Source organism: Python bivittatus, unplaced genomic scaffold (genome assembly GCF_059951505.1).
Source record: "Python bivittatus isolate LINGU-HERP-01145 unplaced genomic scaffold, Pbiv_v1 ctg000020_np1212, whole genome shotgun sequence".
NCBI classification, from domain to species: domain Eukaryota; kingdom Metazoa; phylum Chordata; class Lepidosauria; order Squamata; family Pythonidae; genus Python; species Python bivittatus.
Genome location: NW_028277030.1, coordinates 27,721,613 through 27,741,847, shown reverse-complemented (window position 1 = coordinate 27,741,847; position 20,235 = coordinate 27,721,613). Strand labels below are relative to the sequence as shown.

The 20,235-nt window shown below is 40.4% G+C and overlaps 1 long non-coding RNA gene across 1 annotated transcript in view; it reads right to left on the bottom strand.

Annotated features, from left to right (window-relative positions):
- Positions 1-19,545, bottom strand: part of LOC112541703 (uncharacterized) — a 39,235-nt gene extending 19,690 nt beyond the window's left edge. The window contains exons 1-2 of the long non-coding RNA XR_003085672.2: positions 19,436-19,545; positions 5,180-5,361 (exon numbers count right to left, since the gene is read on the bottom strand). This is a non-coding gene — a long non-coding RNA (uncharacterized LOC112541703). The remainder of the gene's footprint in view (positions 1-5,179; positions 5,362-19,435) is intronic.
- Between the last annotated feature and the right edge of the window lie 690 nt (positions 19,546-20,235).

Below are 20,235 nucleotides of genomic sequence, written 5' to 3'. Positions count from 1 at the left end.
CCATCATTCATTCCATCTCTACTCAGAATTCCCGCGAAGGAAAGAAAGATGCTGCTGAAGACACATCAGAAACACACCTGAAAACATCCTGGCCGTGGTTCTTCTGTCTCCTCTCATGGCATTATTAGAAGGACCCTGAAATAACTAATGTGTCGAATATTTTATCAAATAGTTTTACTGTTTCACAGTATTCCACTAATGTCTTTTCAACCTGTTCCCTGTCCTTGGGATACATGAATGTGGCATAGCAGTGAGACTTGGGGGATTGTTCCCTCAATTTGCAAGCAAGAAAGGGAAGAACCGATTATTCTTGTGTACTGTGCATACATACTTCAATAGTGGTTTTTAAGCAAACTTGTGAAGCCTGAAGAACAGCAGCCCTTCTTGCTTTTTCTAAGACAAATACTATTGTTCAGACCATCATCACTCTCAGGGCCCAGAGGCTTCCTAAACTGGTATGGTCTATGTCAGTGTTGTCCAAACTTGGCTGGCTGGGGAATTCTGGGAGTTGAAGTTCACTCATCTTAAAGTGCCCAAGTTTGGACAACACTGGTCTATGTCATGCTAAAAAAAAAAAGGTGGATGGCCATCTAAATTGCCCAGAGTATCACTGACACTGACACAACCAGGTGGTTGTGGTAAATTTAAGTGGGCATGCTAAGTGATGGCTGCTATTTTCATTTCCCATGGTACCCTAAAGTGGCAGAATATTAAGCTCTCTAGCGGTATTGTGGGAAATAAAAATGATTATTGATTGCTGCTGTTGCCCACATAGGTTTGCGGTGGAACTCACTAGCATCAGAAATATCTAGAGTTGGCCTTCAGATTGATGATCTGAATCTCAATACATTCTGTTTCGGATTACTCTCTTTATATTAACAACAATTCATACCTAACCCTTTGATCCACTTGGTGGAAGTCAGTATAATAAATGGGGGAAAAGAAAGGGCATGCTTGAAATCACAAGGATGTATCTACACTACAACTGTATGTAAGCTTCATTAGCTGCCACAGATATATGCAAAAGTTTCTGGAAAGAGTAGAGAACATTATTTGACAGATTTTTCACAGAACTGCTATTCCCAGAATTCTCTGAGAAAGTTGAATTTATTGTTAAAATAATTAAAATTATTAATGTAGAGAAACCTTTAGTGATTTCCATCTTTTAAAAGTTTGCAAATACTGGAAAACTACCATTAAAGTAGAGGGAGGGAGGGAAAGACTGGGTGATGGCTTCTAGTGTTATCATTCAAAATATATACAGCAATTTCATGAGTTTTCTATGGTAAATAAAAAACTAGGCAAAACAGTGGTAAAATATGGAAGGCTAATGACATCAGGACCCTGTTTAAAAGTCTATCTCCAAAGAAGGGAGATTGAAGAATGTCTCATCTAGGAGAAAAGAAGGAAGGAAGGAAGGAAGGAAGGAAGGAAGGAAGGAAGGAAGGAAGGAAGGAAGGAAGGAAGGAAGGAAGGAAGGAAGGAAGAGGAAGGGAAGGGGAAGGGAAGGGAAGGGGAAGGGGAAGGGAAGGGAAGGGGAAGGGAAGGGGAAGGGGAAGGGGAAGGGGAAGGGGAAGGGGAAGGGGAAGGGAGGATGGAGGGAGGCAGGAAAAGGAAGGAGGGAGGGAGGGAGGGAGGGAGGGAGGGAGGAAGGAAGGAAGGAAGGAAGGAAGGAAGGAAGGAAGGAAGGAAGGAAGGAAGGAAGGAAGGAAGGAAGGAAGGAAGGAAGGACAGCTTTTTTTTTTCAGTGACTGAAATTTAAGAATGAAAACATTAATCTCCGTTGTGCCAGGCTCTCTATTAAAATATCAGTTTAATATTAGTTTGCAAGATTCATTTTCTTCTTACCATTCTTCCTCTCTCCCCCCCCCCCCACCCCTCTTTGCTGGCTTCTCATTAGACCCCATTAGTGAAGTACTTGTTACAGTTCATTTAGGGAGGAAAAAATCATTAAACACATGTCACTTCAAAACTCTGTGACATAACATGAAATTGGAATGACCTTCATTCAGGCACGGCACAGAGTGAACTAAAGAGTACTCCTGAATTCTAAAAATGTAACTTAGACTGATAATTACATTCCAACATGCCAAGGCAGTCAGCAGTAGAATGCACACTATTTGAAGCCAGCCCTTCTGAAAATGGGAGCAGATTTCAACCAAAACAAGGAGATTCAAGGGCAGTAAATGTTCGTCATAATCCTGAACAGAAAAGGGAAGGATGGGTTAAAGAGAGAACTGCATTGCAAAAGAGCAGGAATGCAATCTAAACTGGGTGAGGATTCCCTAAAAGATACAGAATTTGATCTTAAGACAGATTTGTAGGCTGAGTTTTAAGACTGTGGTTATGTTATTGCTGTTTATTGTTCTTTTATTATTACATTTAAAAGTAACTCAACTCTCTGAAGAGCTAAAAGCAGTGATTATAGTCCTCTTTTATTCATTCTTACAACAGTCCTATGAGGCAGGCTAAGTTCAAAATACTAGTTATCTTTGCTTCTTACAAACAATGGAACTGATTCAAACTCTGCAGTCTGTGTTCACCATTCTAGCCACCACAACATGGCTTTCATTTTTGAAATACTTTTAACACAGATTGCTTTGGGAACTAGAAAATGGAGAAAGATGACGTATAGTGTTAAACAAGCAAATAAATCCAAAACCATCACTTTGTTAATGGTTAGAGTAATAACTAATTGCTTGTTTAGGGTAATGTTACTTCCAGTCTGAAACCTTTAGAACTGTAGGCCTACCTTTTTTTCTCAGTTAGCTGGAAATGAAAGCAATGACATGGTATTTAAGGCCAAGATCCTTGCATCCAAAGAACCCTTAGATCCTTCCTGCTCTAAATCAACTAGTTTGATATAGAACTTTTTGCCCATTTTATTACTTCCTGTTCAGTGTGGTGTGCAAATAATGATGAATAGCATCTTAATTGTCTCTTGTTAGTTAGCTTGTGTGCCCTGCTGGGCAAGTGTTAATTATGTAACTCTTTGCATTATTTTCTGTTTCTTTTACAGCAAAATGAGGCCATAAATGATTAACTTGCACTTAAGCAATTAACCCTGACTTGCAGCTAGAATCATCTGCCTGTACTGTAGAATTCCATAGTTGGGAAAAAGATACATCTTCTAATTCTCCTGGCTAAATCTAAATTATTTGATTAGGTAAATCAAATAATTACCCGATTATGAGATTCAGCAAAAGCTCAGTAGAAGTGACCAAGAGAGATTATAATGTGAACATTTTTAGCAAAATTCTTTTTTTGCACTTCAGTTCTTTAAATATGTGAGCTATGCTGGTGCCCGCTGCAATGTTTATTCATTGCTGTCACAGGTTAAATATATAAAAAATAAAATATATTAGTATGATATTCTGGCATATTACATATTACCCAGGATTGACAAAGAGGCAGGTGGAAAAGGTGTGACCTGGGTTCCAGACCCTACTGAACAAAAATTATTTGCTCTATCTGCCAACATGAATAGCCCATAGAGTTGGTAGGTAAGTTCTCTTGCAATCAACAATCATCTCACATCTGCAGCAGCAGCTGAGTTTAATCTATATTAACAGCAGAACTCCATTTGTAATTACAGTGTCCCAAACTTAGATACAGATAAGAAGAAAGAGATGGAGGAACAATAATGCATATTGCACTTAAATATTTGGATACAGTACTCATACAACCACTTTGTTAAGAGGTGCAGGAAGGTTAGTCTGTTGAAGAAGAGGAAATAGGACCCGAGATAAGGGACAGCGTAACACTGTCGGAAGAAATTGGTCAGAGGAAGAGAATGCCTGCTGTTGCAGTACAGAAACAGATGGAGAGGTGAGGGTGATCCAGAGCTGGGAGACTGAAAGAAATAGAAGAAGGAAAGCCAACTAGTGTCAGCCCTTCAAGGTAGTCCAGACAGGAAACGCAAACCATGCGCACTAACACTACCTTTATTGTAAGGCTACAGTAACAGATTCTTGCAAGTCTGAAAGCACTTCCCCCCTCCCCTGTCTTTACTTTCCAGAGAACTAGGAAGGGTCCCTTCCGAGACGCTTTCTCCACTCCCATTCTTCTGTGGGCTGAGATATCTCTTGGCTGACTGTTGCCCTGGCTGTGGCTCTTCCTCCAGTCTCCCAAGGTTCTTCTCACAGCCCATCACACAAAGTAAAGAAACATCATGGCAAAGAGCATGAGGCAAATAGGAAGGGGCAAGTGCACAGCACAGGCAGAGCTAGGCAAATGGGAGTCCTGGCAAAGAAGAAGTGGAAAAAAGAGATTTAGGGAGCAAAGAGGAGTTTAAAGGCCAAGTTACTTAAGTAAAATTGAAGAATAAGGAGGGAAGCAGAGATTCTTCTCTACACATTATGTGAAGCAAAAGGGTTTTCCTCTCCATGGTGGCACAGAAGAGGAACAACCTAAGAGCACAGCAACGCAGGAGTTTTAGTTGGCAGCTGGCAGAGCAGCCAGCAGGGAATTGCCCAGCTGAGAGGAACCAAGGCAAGCAGCAGAAGTGGTGGGAGGAAGAGCAAAGGCCAAGTGGTGGAGAGGCCTACTGGCAATTAAGCCTATGATCCTGCCAGGGAGAGAGAAGGAGTGTGAGTTGTTCAGTAAGGGGAGATGATCAGCCTTTTCAACATGTATTGTTTCTTTCTTGCTTGGGGAGAAGCCAGTTGCGAAGATATCTCAGAGTTTGGGAGTGTGTGTGTTTGTGTGTGTGGATGCTCAGGGAAGGGGCCAGCCACAGGTTTCCTCACCACCAGCCTCCCACCCCATAGAGAGAGGAATGAGTTTCCCTTCCCAATTCCCAATAGCATTGATTAATACTATTCATACTCTACTGCTAAAGATTGTTTTTATCTTGTATTTTAATTGATTTTATTTTTTCTGTAAACTGCCCAGAGTCGCTTTTGAACGAGATGGGCGGTGACAAATTTGATATATAAATAAAAAAATGAAAATAAAGCAAGTGTCTAAGTCATCAAGTCCAACAGCCTACCCAATTTTCTGCAGGATGTCATTTTTTTCCCTTAGCTAGGCTGAACCGATGGAAGTTTCTATGAGCAATCAGCCCATCCTTTACTATCATACAACTATTATTCACCCATACAGGGTGGGAGGGGGCAAAAAAGAATAAATAGGTAAAAGTAAAGATACTTCAAGCTTGATTTGATTCCTGGTGACACACCTGTGAACTTTTCTTGGCCATGGTATAGAAGTGTGTTGTCACTGTCTTCTTGCAGGATTTCTTCCAGACTTCCCAGTCTAGTCAACAGCCCTGGGATTCCCAGGTGGTTCCCCATCCAAATATTAGCTCAGGTTGACTCTGTCTCCTTCCAGAATCAGCAAACATCAGCTAGGTGCTGCCATCTAAGGAGATATACAGGACCATATTAATTTTAAAGCCCCATAAAAATTCTAACAAAACATTGGATCACAAATAAGTGCAAATTCATTCATTTCTTAAGAATGTTTTCTTAAGAATTGCAAAATATGAAGAGTGCAGACCTCTAGCTCAGCATGGTGTGGAAGACTTTCTAGTAGCTCCCTTTTTCTGAGCCAGGCTGAACTACCGAAAACATCTGAGAATCCTCAGCCACCCTGAACTGCGACATACTGATCATGCTGTAGTCCTGGAGAAGATCTGGGAAAGTATTTGCCATACTTTCACCGTAACTGGTAACATAAGAATTGTTTTCCAATGCTGCCAGTGTTAACTAAGACAGTGGTATGGGTAACATTAAAAAAACAAAACAATGTTCTCTCAAAGAAGCTATTTGGTTCCCATCATCAAACATTGCAACTCGTCATGTGGTATATGCCACATCAATCAAAGAAGAGTAGAAAGACTTGGGACAAAAAGTCAGTGCCTAAACCTTCTCTCTTGTGCCTACAGAAAACATATTTATTGTATATATTATATATAATTTCTGTATAAATCAATTGTTTTATTATGAATGATCCTGAGTCTCAGCAGCTTGCAACTAAATAAAATGCAGTGAAACATCCACCATACGGAAAACCAAAGGTAAATAACAAATATGATAAAACCTCCATAACAAAAAAAGGAAATAATAATAATAATAATAAAAATAATTGACTCTATATCTCCCATAACATCAGAGTCCACAATTCAAAAACCCCAAACTAACAGTAACAGTAAGAAAAAAAAATGAAAAACATAATGAAGAACAAATGATGATGGTGAACAATCACATCCCAAATACTTTCTGGAAGAGTTTGGACTCTTGGCTTCCAGAAGGCCATTTCAAAAGGGCCAGTCTACCTTAGAGGAAGGCTGTTCCAAGAACAAATGCCACCATTGAAAAGCAAAGCTTTCCAGCTTAACTCTCTCAATTTCCACTTGTTTCTCAAATTTAACTGACCTAAATTTTGGTTTGGTGTAGTGGTTAAGGCTCTGAGAGACTCTGAGTTCTAGTACCGCCTTGGGCATGAAAGCAGCTGGGTGACCTGGGCTCTCAGCCCTAGACAGCAGGCAAGGGCAAGCCACTTCTGAAAAACCTCGCCAAGAAAACTGCAGGGACTAGTCCAGGCAGTCGCCAGGAGTCAAAAACTGACTCAAGGTCACACACAGACAAAAAAAAAAATCATGGACAGAGCATGCTGATAAACCCATCTGCCTCCTCAAACCTCATCTCAACATTTTAGGTACATTTTAGATCCTCTCACTGGGTATATATACACAGAGAGAAAGAGATGATATACCTAAAGAGGATGGTGTATATTACAGCTTCACACATATCCAGTGGATGATGGGGATTGCCAACTTTCTCTTACCTGCTGGGTTTTGTTTTGTTATTTCTGCATTTTTCATTCTTTTTTTTTTTCTTGTCCTCAGGTTCTTCCTCTCCCTGAGAAGGTGCCCTGTTCTAAAAGAACAGCACGACTGATTCTCCAACCTCTTTAAACGAAGGGATATACTGGGATTGCAACAAGGACACTTCCCCAGGATTTCCCATTGTGCCACTGTCCTTAAGAGCCGTAAACACAAAAGGCATTTTTTATCACCAATCCTTGAATTAAAATCTGTAATGTTCCAGCGCATGGCCCATAAAGGGGAGTTGAACTAAATGCACGTGTTGGATGTGCATTTTACAGATGGAACCAAGATGTGTGAACAAGGTTTCCCAGACAGAGGCAACAAGATATGCCAGGTATCTGGCAGGATGCCAGGTATTGGAGTGTAAGGAAGGAGATCCAGCATGGGGTTTGGGACATGCCAAGGTGCTATAAACAGCCTCAGATTCCAGAACCTCACTTCAATCATTCTTTGCAAATAATGAAAAACAATATTTCAGGAGGGCCAAGCTGATGTGAATTTTAATGCAAGTATCTTCTTCATTTTGAAATGTAATCATGATCAGTGGTTTTCTATCATTCCAACACACTATTGTTTACTTTACTGGAAAAAATAATACCCAAAATATTGTTATTAAAAGGGTAGGCTATGAACCAATCAATCACTGTTTCATCCAACAAACAATCATGAAATCTCACATATTAAATTATAGACATGGAAATGGAGCATGATGATGCAAGATCAATAGGGTAAATTCAGTCATTTATTTATTTATTAAATTTATATGCCGCCCATCTCCCCCAGAGGGCAATTCATCTATTGCTTAAACAGGATTAGACCAAAGAACAACAGTCAAATCTTTTCTTCTGATTTAGGTGAACGGTATAAAATGCTACTATCATTACTGTTATTTATAGTACTAGTATTTTAACTATTATTTCCACAGAATATGGACTATATAGTGAGAAAAACAGCAAAAGCACACAGTAGAAATTTTCCAGGGTGCATGTCCATTTAGGAGAAAAAGAGCACCAAAAATGAAAATGGAAGTAAGACAGTGCCTGTACAAAGTTTGTATATGCTCCTGTAAGAGTATTAATGCATTTTTGGAAATAATTTCTAGAATAATCTCTCCCTCCCTTTTTAAAGAAAATGTCATAAAACAATTGGTTTTTCACTGATAGTCCTTCTTCTGCAAAGTAGGGTGCCTGTCCACACCACTTAAACAATACTCAAAGGAAAAATAGACCTTAGGAGTATGCAGTTGATGGTCCAAAAGAAAAACTAAGCTCATACACTCACACCCTGCTGAAGAATGGGATGTAATGGTCAGGTAAATTTCATTCATCTTGCCAAAATAAACAATTTCTATCACATCATGGCCTTTCTCACAGCTCTTCTCCTCTGGCACCCCTGAATTTATAACTTCATATATTATATTTGATTAGACAGAAAAAGCCACTAGCACTTTCCTCCCTCCCTGTTAATGTAGGTCAGTGTTGTCCAAACCTGGCCACTTTAAGATGAGTGGACTTCAACTCCCAGAATTCCCCAGCCAGCATGGCTGGCTGGGGAATTCTGGGAGTTAAGTCCACTCATCTTAAAGTGGCCAAGTTTGGACAACATTGATGTAGGTGCAGTCTATATTTGCTGCCCTTTTGTGATACCCCAAATGAGCTGCCTCATCCTAGGAGGTAACCCCCATGTAAACCTAAATTCTGGCAAGACTTCTTCAAGTAAAGCATCTCTCTGTTCCAAGAGAAGAGTGTATGTTGTATCCTTGTTTTTTACATTTGCAAAATGGAATTCCCCGTTTATGGGTCACCTTTTAAAACTATCATGAGAAAGAAGTGACTTTGACACATAACTGTTGCTAATTGATAAGGTACTTCTAATCTATCTCACATGCAACTTGCACCTGATAACTCTCCTGCCTTCTGTCTTCCTCTCTTTTCTTCTCTGCCTCATCCCAGTTTAAATCTTACATCAGACTAGCACTCCCTTGCATGTGAGGAAGTGAGCTGATACGCACTAAAGCTTATGTCTTTTAATCAGATTTGTCAGCCTGAAAAAGTGCTACTGAACTCCTTCTGAGTTGGGGCTACCATAGACAAACACAGCTGTCCTCCTACAATGACATATTAAGTATCACAAGAAGGAAGATGGCACCTGTTTACCCTCTGCTTACCCTCTGGCAGGACGTTCCAGATCTCAGGAAGGAAGTTGCAGGCTGTACTCTGAGTCTGCTTTCCTGATGCTTCAGGTCTACAGATAAGAGAATAAACCTCTATGGGGACAGCACCATTTCAGAAGAAGTGCATGGAATGCTTCCTTATAAAAAAGTATGTAAAATTATTCTATAGAAAGCTAACTATCAGAAAGGTGCATTCATTTTATGCATAGGTTTATTTTTCATGGGATAAAGTTCTATTACCAAATCTGTTCTTACTCTCAAGCAGTGCAACTAGAGTCAGTTTTGCTTCCTTGTCTAGTACAGCAGATTCTTTATCTGGGTGTCTGTTAGATGTGTTAATTGTACAGAGAATGCCATATGTACTGTTGGACTTTCCCGTTCAATATTTGGCTTCTCCAGCTCATCTCTAATACCATAACCTGAGCATGGACATCTGCAGGGGAGAAGCCCACACATATCTAGCCATCCTTGCATGCAGGCATACAGAGAAACTTTGAAGAAAGCCTACAGAGGCTTCTCCAATGCAGACATATGTATAAATGTGTGAGGAACTGAATTATGTCAGTTCCATTTGTAAAAATGGGGTTTTTAGCCCACTGAGGAAAATCCAACAATTAGTGGTATAACAGCCTTCCCCAAGTGGTGCCCTCCAGATGTGTTGGAATCGCAAGCCCTAGACTTGCTGTTCCAAAACATCTGGAGAATATAAAATTGGGGAAGGCTACTCTAAATCTATAATCTCTCATGAGCTTTGTAAAATCACTAGAAAATCAGCTGAAGGTAATGGTCCCTGAGGATGACTAAATAACATGAGAAAGCAGCTGCTCTTCAATGCATATGGCAGAAATGTGTGATTAGAGATAATACCATTTTTATCATCATCTTCTTAGCTTTCTCCCTGTTTTTTTTTCCTAAAGAACAATACACAACACAAAAAAATTATTCCACTCTATCTGTTGCCATGTCTACGGTGCAAAAAATATATTGAGATTATAATGCTTAACTGTTACTTTTTCTTAACAACAATTAAAGTGCAAGAATTATAGTTAAGAATTAGCTATGAACTGAAATAGGAAAACATTATTTGATTGGATCTGTAAGCAGTAATCATTGTTAAGTGTTCCATCCACAGTGGGCAGGTCATTCCTCAGGTTGTTTCTTCATTTGGACATTTCACCTCTGTCCCTCCAAGATGATCTGTTGTTGAATGGGACATCTATACTGGTTTCTGTGTTGGAACTGGTAGGTTTGAACTAGTTGAATGTAGCTTCATTGAATTTATCTTCAATTTTAAGCAACAACAATAATTACATGTATATGAAAATAAGTTATGTTGCATTGATGATCTTCCTAAGCTGGTCCCAGGCAGTTGTGTTGGATGCAACCCACCCTCTCTTTAATTGCTTGAAAGCAACTCTGCTATTTGTAAGAACTTAATCATTTATAAAAAATAGCCATCATTAAACTCTAAATCAGTTTTCCCAAACTTGGTGCTCTCCAGATGTCTTTTGACAAAGATATTCCTCTGGTAATGTTGGCAAGGAATTTTTGAATTGGAATTCTAGCACATCTGGAGGGCACTAAGCTGGGGAATGCTGCTTTAATGGGAGTTACTTCCAAGCATAGGACTGAAACTTCAAGTCTGCTTTTCAAAAAGTAGGAATAGGAAAATATATCTGCCTAGGCTGTGATCCCTATTCTTTCTAACTATACTCATAATTCATCCTGGATGACAATTAACAGCCTGCTAAAGGCTTCTCTAGTCATGCAACCAGTATTCAGTCCATTTAACAACTCCACAGGAAATGCATGGAGGAAAAATGCAAGCAAAAATCTGGTTCATCTGCTGTCAAATGGATTGATGTTTGAAAAATCATATATTCTGCAAAACCGGAAAATAGAAAAAGAACACTAGGGCCAGCTTTATATGTATAAAACTATTCTTCCTTTTTCAATTCTGGTTTCCCTCTCCATCTCAGTTTCTTGATTAGGTCTTAATCCTGGGTTCATGAAAATAGCTCATTTTATTTGAAAGCCACTTAATATGGGAACTTTCAGTTAGGATGCCAAATTAAGGAATTGATGCTGACTGAATACTTCCTCTCTGTTTTCCTTGTCAGTGCTGAGAAGAGCACACTATACAAACTCAAGAGAAAGTATGAAAATCTGCTGGTTTAAATAAAAATCTGATATGTCTTTGCTAAGAATTTTAACCATAGAGCACCCATAGTTGTTGTTGTTCATCATCATCCTCATTTGCTTGGACATTGCCCCAGTTTTAGAGGAAAAACCTGCCATAACAGCTGTGTTTTGAATGCAAGGTCGTATTTTTGGTACTTGTTGCTGAATCCATATTTAGTGGTGAGGCAGTCTCAGCAGGATGAAAAATAATTCCATTCTTTACTGAAAATTCCACGAGATAAAATATGCTTGTACTTTGTCCAGTAGAAATAACAGCATTTCCACTACAGATCCTGTAGCAATTATCTTGCTTCTGATGTTTGCAGTGCACTAAAATGTTGCATTCTTTCTCTTTCACACACGCAGAGGGAGGAAAAGATATTGTATTGGTCAAGCTCTCCATTACTTGCTTTCTTGGATATTTTCATACTAAACAGATTGTGGATAACTCACATTTATATCCATCATTTTATTTTATTTATTGTTACGTTTATATCTTCTTCTAGGCCAGGGCTGCACAAAAGCCCTGGTTATGAGAACCAAAGATGACCTTGGAGCAAGTTTCTGGATGTCACACTGACAAAAGCAAATGGGGCTAGAGAAAGAAGTGAGTAGGGCTGCCCCAACTATGACTTAAGTACAATTAAATCAGTTAATTCAATACCATGAATATGATTGCTCCCCATTTCACATTAAAGTTCCATTTGTCAGCAACTTCTGGTGGAGCACTAAGAAATAACATAGAGGCCTTTGTGATCACAAATTGTACATCCTTGTACTAGGAACTCAAGATGATGCCCATTAAGATGTTTACTGTTTCACAATAATTATCCTTTAAAATGATTTGGGATGAGAGATAATTATTGGTCCAAAGTTATCCAGTGTGCTCAGAAAGGACTTGAACTTGAATCTCCCTAGTTCAGGGCCTATACCTGGCTTACTATATCACACTGGATCAAGATCTTTGTATACCACCCCTCAGGAGGCTTCTTGGCCAAAGTTTGCTTAACTTCAATGAGACTGAGACCCAGAGCATGGCCCAGGTTCCACACACACACTCTACTTTGGAATATTAACTCTTAATGTACCACCACTGATCATCAAGCCCAAGTTCCTGAGTTTTTCTGAAGTACCTGACCTGTGTTGAAAAAAATTTAACACCAGTAATTAAACCATTCTATTCTGCTATGAGGGCACAATCAATATAAACCATATTTCTATTAATACAAATCTGGGATTCTAACAAATCACTCTGAAATGGCTGAGACCAATAAGCAATTAATAGAAGACTACCTACAATTTGCTCATATTAGAGCCAGAAGCCTTTGGAGATCTACAGTGAACCACCCAGAAATACCCTTCCAAGTTGCCTTCTCTGAGGACTGTCATTTAACAATCATACTAGCATTGAATTATTATGCTTCAATTTAAAATAGATGCAGAACATAGAGATAAAAGTTCATAATTTATAGTTACACAGCTAGGGAAATAAAAGCAAGGCAAATCCCATAATTCAATTCCTTCTAGGATTACAGGGCAAAATCAATATCAAAAAAGCATTCCAAGAAGGAAGTGAAACAGGAAAAAAACAACATTATAAAGATTGAGAGCCAAACTTGGAAAAGAAATTTCAATACTAAATTGTAAAAATATATTCCAAGATGTACCTTATTTTCATAATTTGATATAATCTCAGAATTTAAATCCCAATTCTGGAATTCATAATATTTCAAGTTAAATTAATTTTCAAGAATATTTGAAAAAAATAATCAAACTTTAAAACTGGTTTTTAAATACAATATTGATATACTGTAACTACATTTTTATTAAGACTGATATGCTGCTTTAAAACACCCATATACTTTAAATCAGATAATCCCCTTACTTGCTCTTAGGAATATTGAAAAAGTTTAAATTCAGAAAATTAACATTAGAATTTAGGAGTTAAATCTGTGACATAATTTGGTAGCAAACATAGACTAAAATCCAGTGTTACTCGTCTTCCAATGGAACAGCTTTTATTGGTGATCAAACCTTCTCAACTCACAACAGTTCACCAACACCTGCAAGTCTATTCTGGAGGTTTGAGGGACTCTTGAGAGCAGATTTGATGTTATACAAGGAGAGGAAGAAGGAAAGGAAATTCTTGTACGAAGTCCACTTATGTAAGGTTCAATTTAGAGCCTAATTTCCTTCACCAGTGGTGGCCAAAAGCCAGAAATGGTCTCAAGGAGGTACTTTGCATTGCAAAGGCAAAGCTATTCATTTTGCTAAGATGCAGCAGTGGGGGAATTCACCCATTTCATGTCGCATCTCCAGCCTCCTCCTGTACTTCAGTAGCTGGAAGCATAAGCAAACAACCAGAAGTACCAGAGAAAGCTGGAGAAGCAACACAAAGCAATGTAACACAGCAGCTTTACATCACTTTTTAGAAGCAGGGAACCACAATGTATCACAGATAGTTTTGAAGCAACTTTGAACTTCAGATATCATTGGAGTAAAGTACTCCTTCAAAGCTTTGCACAGCTGTAGGAGACAATGTGCAGGAACAACTTGCAGGACCTTCAACCGAATCAAAAAAGCTCTTTCAGGCAAGCAATTCAGATCCCTGAGAAGAGCAATCTGTCCTTAAGCATCATCTCCCATTGATATGCAACTCCTTCTCCCAAGGAAATACAGCCCCCAAAAAGCTTGCCCACTGCTACTCTGCAGATGCAACACTTTGCTTCAGCTCATAAGATGATGGGAATATTGCAATGCTTCTCCAAAAGTAGACTCTCTTGCTGCAGTTATGCACATTGACCAGGATGGGGAAGGACTGCCATCTTCGGGTGTCACCAACTGGGAAATGGAGCCATCATCTCTCATTATAAGAGAGTCCCTCTTTTCCTGCCCGTTGATTTCCCAGGAAGTCCAGTGACATGAATTCTGAATGCAGTCAGTTACATTTCCCAATATGGGAACACAGAAGCTGGGTAAGACACAATAAATATGGTGGAACCCCCAAATAGCACCACACAGATTATTTTGCAAAAAAAGAAAAGCAAGTTTATGTGCATACAGATATTCTGTTAATCTTCCTGACTGTCCTTTCTGCTGATTATACTCAGAGCATCAAACTTAGCTATACATTATAAGAAGCTTTACATTATATAAGTTGGACCAGACAATCTAATAAGTGAAGATCTATCAGACAAAGTGCATTAGCTCTTGAGAAATCCTTTCACCATCCTTTCCCAACAGGAAAATATTTAGCAAGAAGTGTCCAGATAACCATAGAAGCAATCCTCGGAGCCAAAGGTGAATGCCAGCAGTTAAAAACAGGTTTAGGGATGTGCAATTTCTCACAGCAGAACCATGTGTTGAAATCTGTTTCTCTAGCTTAAGAACATTACATGACTTTTTTTCCCGGTTCAGGGTTACACATGTCCTGTTTTTCCATTTCCTTTACAGATCACAAGGCGTTCCTCATCCATATGTTTACTGATTATATTCAACAAATAATCAACAACATATCAAAGGATTCTGTTTTTGAGGAGCTGATCCCATGGGAAACAAAACCTGTGTTTTCCCATTTCTGTACCGTTCACCCACTCTTAGAGATGGGACTCACCACATCACCCCAGCTGAAAGCCGAAAGGCAATGGCTCTCTGGTAGCTCAGAAGCTAACGCTCTTGCGCAACCCTTCACAACCACAGAGGTTGCTTTTCTCTCTGTTCATAGCCTGCCAAATAGCAACCAGAAGTCTGCTGGGCGACAAGAAGAAAGGAACATGGATCTACTCAATCCTGCCAGGGAAAGCATCTCAAGGGCTGCTGATTTCAGCAGGAGTGACTGAGGGCACTTCCGAATCAGGGTTTTGTGCCATTCCCTCAGTGGCACTGAACTCCCAAGTCCCAAATTTAGCATCCCCAAAGGGCAGCCAACATTATTTTCTTCTGAATAAAAACTCAACTTGCAAATACCCACAATGGAGAAATGGTTGGTGAAGATGATGGAACTAGCAGAGATAGCAAAATTAACTTGTTTGCTTAGAAAATGATCAATTACTACATATATTAGTGACTGGAAACCCCTTATGGACTTTTTGCTGAAAAAACAAAAGCACGAGCTGATGATTTATGGATCTGATGATTAGAAAGGGTAGATTATGGAAAGAAGGAAACTTTGATGTAACCTTAGAGAGGGTAAAATATAAATGTACTGTACTTATAAATGCTGTAAAGAAAACCAGAAGCCACTTCTTTGTTATACTTTCTTTTTTTCTTTTTCCTTCTTTTGTATTTCTTTTTCTTGATTTCTTTTTGACTTTTCTATTACTTTTCTCTATTTCTCTTATCTTTAATTTATAACTTACATTGTTTTTACTCTGTGGAAAAACGTATTTATACAGAGAAAGAGGGAGGGAGGGAGGGAGGGAGGGAGATCGAGCACAGCTGGATAGCGTAGTGGTTAGAACACTGCCTTTGATGCAGGAGACTGGGGTTCAAATCCCAGCTGGTACCCACCTTACCAGTAAGGGTCCTTGGGCAAAGACCCCTTAACGCTTCATCTGCCTACCACAAATATGAGAGTGACATGAACTAAGAGAAGCATGCTGGCTCAGACATCACCCAGATTAACAAGGTCCATGTCAGATGTTGGGGAACCAGGACAATTTGATGATAAGTGGGCTACTGGAACAAACCATACATGGACGAGGCAATAGAACTTGGAATTGATGGAATGTTGCTACAACAGCAGACCTAATGAGGGGGGAAATGTGGAAAGTAGAGGCCAAAGTGGTCCCTCCCAAGTGGTAGGAGCACTCGGGGCTGTGACTCCTAAGCTGGGAGAGTGGCTCCAACAGATCCCAGGAACAACATCAGACCTCTCTGTCCAGAAGAGTGCAGGGCTAGGAACAGCTCAGATACTGCTCAGAACCCTCAAACTGCCAGGCCTCTGGTAGAGCTTGAGGTAGATACATACCACCCTTAGGGGTGAGAGGGGAATTTTAGATAGATAGATAGATAGATAGATAGATAGATAGATAGATAGATAGATAGATAGATAGATAGATAGTCTGAAATTGCAAAATGGGAGCAATTTGTGAGCCTGGGGAACAGGGTGCTTTACCTTGCCAGGAACTCTTACCAATCTCTGTTTCCCAGCTCTCTGGCTCCCACCCTCCCCTGACCCATGAAAGTTTTAAGCACTGTAGTGCTAGGAATTTCCCCATTGTGGTTTGGGAGGGAGAGAAGGGCTGTTTGCCGTGAACAACACTGGTGGGGCCAAGGAGCACTGACCAACCTCCACCTTCTATGCTGTCTTTTTGATCAGGTGGGGAAGCACAGATAGCTCTGACTGTTCTCACAGTGCCAGCAGACAAGATGACCACAGACTTCTGTGCAACCCTCTGTGTGGCAGCCGGCCTCTGCTTTGGGCTGGGGCTGGGGACGTTGATACGAATCAAGCAGAAGTGACTGGGAACACTGGGAACACACGTGCAGCATTTCAGCTCTTTGGCATCATGCTGCACTTTTCTATTTGTTTGTTTAAATGTTTGGTCCCCCTTTCCTACCAGTCAAAACCAGTCAGAGCAGCAGAAGTCACAGGGGAGGAAAAAAACAGTAAAGGGTTCCACAAAAAGGCCCACTTGGGTGTAGATCCCAGTCCGGTTTTGAAAAGAGCAAAAAGGCACAAAGGATGTCTAATCCCTTGGCATTGTCCAGCCAGATGGCACTCTGCCACTACCTGAAAGGTGGAGAAAAAGCAGAGAGGCCTCCATGAGAAATAACGGCCTTTAAAAATGATGATATATTTGCAATCTCTATCACATATACAATGCTTTGGGGAAAAACTTCTGGCCATCTTATCTATCTGACATTCTCCTTGACTTTACATCCTAAATGTCCAATTGCTCCAAAGTGCCTTTGCTGAGCTTTTCATAGGAGGCAGGATGACAACAAGAGAAAAAAAAAAATAGAAAAAATGAGCCAAATGCTGGCCTACAGTCGGATGTTGACTGTGCAGTACAATATTCCATGCATTTGCTGTACTCCGTAACACGCATGTTTAATTTTTGCATTCGAATATATGAGCTCTGGATAGACAAAACCAGTTTCAAAAGAAAATCCAGCCACATCAAAATAGCATTTAGAGTAGGTTGAATGTGATTTAATCACTGTTTCCTGTCATCTAGGTAGCTAACGCTATTAGATCTGCAAGTAAATCTCTCTGAATTATATGAAAAAAGAGTCTGTTCTCGCTGGCCTGCAATTCCATCATTTACCTGGGAGGAAACACCAGTGAAAAGAGTTGGATAGAATTTGAAGAGGATTTGCACAGAATCTGGCTGGACGTCAACCATCTAAAATGTTACTGGAACCAAATGTGAAAATACCCAATGGGTGTTCAAACGAAAACAGAATGGAATTGCTAAGAACTTAATCAACCCCAAGCTCTTCACTTCCTTATGAGTGGGCAGCCCCACTGGGACAAAGGTGAGGTCTGTGTTCAGCAAGGGCAGAGTCAGGGGCAACAGATAGCACCTGTTCCTTCCCACATGTTATCTTCCCCACCCAATTTTTAAAACGCTCTCACAATTTCCTGGCTCAGCTAGCGGCAACCTAACCCAAACGCTTTCCCCAGACACCCTTCTCACAACTATATGCAACAAATAATCAAAAACATATGGGGGGGAAAAGCATGTTCCAGGAAAATAGATTTGCATTGCTTGTTTATTTATTCACATAATGCCTATTCCACTTGATTCTACAGACTCCGAGTGGTTCACATTAAAATGATAAAGCTCATAAAAATTATGCCATTTCAAACAACCCACAGCATAAAGGACAGCCCCAAGCCACTCAAACCCCAAAGCCTGGAGGGATAGCCCAAGAAGCGAGATGTCCAGGAGAATTTGAGGGCCTGCTCTTTCAGGGGACGTGCAACCCCATCCTGAGCCAGCATAGGGGCCACCACCACCATTCCTTGCCACCTCCCAACATTGGATGAACACATATATTGATTATATACTTCTTGCATGCTTGTTTCAATCTGGTGACTATATCAGGAATAGATACGACTCATTGTCTGTTATGACTAGAAGGCATTTAAGCCCAGTACAAAGCAAAGAAACATCCCGATGGACTGTAGTTTTTCTCAATCTTGACAACTTCCAGTTCTGTGGACTCCCAGAACTCTCAGCAATGCCCATGGCCACCCTAAGAAGGGGTCAAAATGGATGGCAGTGGTGACAGCACATCAAAGTTGAAAAGGCATCGATATCACACATGCAGAGGGACGGGGCTTTGATTGCACTGCATGACCACCATCTTGCTTTTTATGACACTGGCCCTCCACAGACACTAGTGGCCATCCAGATGTTGCCAAGATTGGGAAACGTTGGCTTTTAACCAGATCCTGCTGATCTTGTGTTTTGCCACGGGGAGCCACATTTGCAACAGCTGCCACAAGAAGACAGTTCCCTAGCTGGTCTCTTTCTCTCTCTCTCTCAGTTCTTATCCTGCATACATTTGGGTTCTGTAAAGAGATGTCATGATTTTTCTGAACGTTTCAGAGGCCCTGTTGTTGATTGCTTTGCTCTGTACCTGTGTGTGCTTGTATAGGATGTAGTGGTTGGCCAGCTGGGTCCCAGAGTTCATGTATCTGGCCAAGTGACCTCCATAATGAATCTGAAATTCTTTAAGGGGCCACAAGACTTAACTTTTTTTCCTAGAGCCTGGATGTTTCTCTGAGATCTTACTCTAGAGAGTAAGGAAGATCACCTTGACAGAGATATGCAGGCTCTGTTGCTTAGGCAACAGGGCTAAAGCATTTTTAAAGTCCAGAAGTCCAGGTAACCTTTGGGAGCAACTCAGACAGACACCTCCCTAATTCACTGAACTATAAGAAGAAGGAGAAGACACAGCATAATCAGATTTGCTAGATTCTATTATTATAGCCAATCTCAATAAAAGCCATTTTAGTCCTCCTGTGATTTCCTGGTCCTGTCTACTTAGTGGAGGGGATCAGATTTTTCATTTTTCTCAGCTCCTAAAAAAAGAGACCATGTTGGATAATTTTAGCTATGTTCTAGTAATATTTCATCTATTGGTTTGTTTTGCTTTTGGGCTGCTATTTCTCCACATGCATTCAATGGTCTGGAACAATGCTGATCCTGGGACATTCTGGAGGTGACAACATAGTGGCCAGGGAGACCCAACATAATTGCACCACAGCAATAAAGAAAGAAACCACTACTTACAGAAAAGAAAGAAAGAAGCTACGCTATGCCTGTTACAAATGGTTGATTCCATCCCTGAGAAATTCCTGGAGAATTTCTTCTCCTCCTGAAGAACTTCGGTAAAATGTCCCTCCCTGATCTCCCTGCTAATGAAAAGAATGGAGACATCCCTCTGGTTCTGTTGCCTCAGCAGTAGCAATTCAGTAGTTGCACCTCCCAAAGTCAAACCAAACAAACTGCTTTATGACCCCTCCCCTCGCTCAACCTTTGGCAAGGATTCAAGGAGTTCCAGTCTATGACATTTATAATGACCCCCTCCCCTCCAGCCCTGATATATTGGCCTTTCCCCAATAACATTAGGTTAAAAATTGCCTGCTCTGGTTCTGCAGCCCAGCCAAACCATGAGAAAGCAAACGAATGATCGAGCAAATTGTTAGATACACCCTTCCCAGGGACAACAACAAAGGCATAAATGTACCATAAAAGTCATTAAAGTTACCTTTTATGACAGAGAAAGCTAATAGGTGATTTATACACCTGTTTACCACACCCGTCACGCTTCTGGTTTAGCAAGGTGTGAGCACTGCACGGACCTTGTGCTGGATTCCTTCATTGGCATGGGCTTCATTTGGGGAACAGCAGTGTTTGCTCAGGTGCAGTATCTTAGGTGATCTCCCTAAATCTAGCATAAGAGCTATTTTCAAGACCAGCTAATAAAAGCCACTCACAAGGTCAGCCGCCTATGAATTTTTCAATTTCCTTCTATTTACTCCTTCACTGTTTGTAAGCCCCTTTGATCTTCCCTGCATCAACCTTCCTCT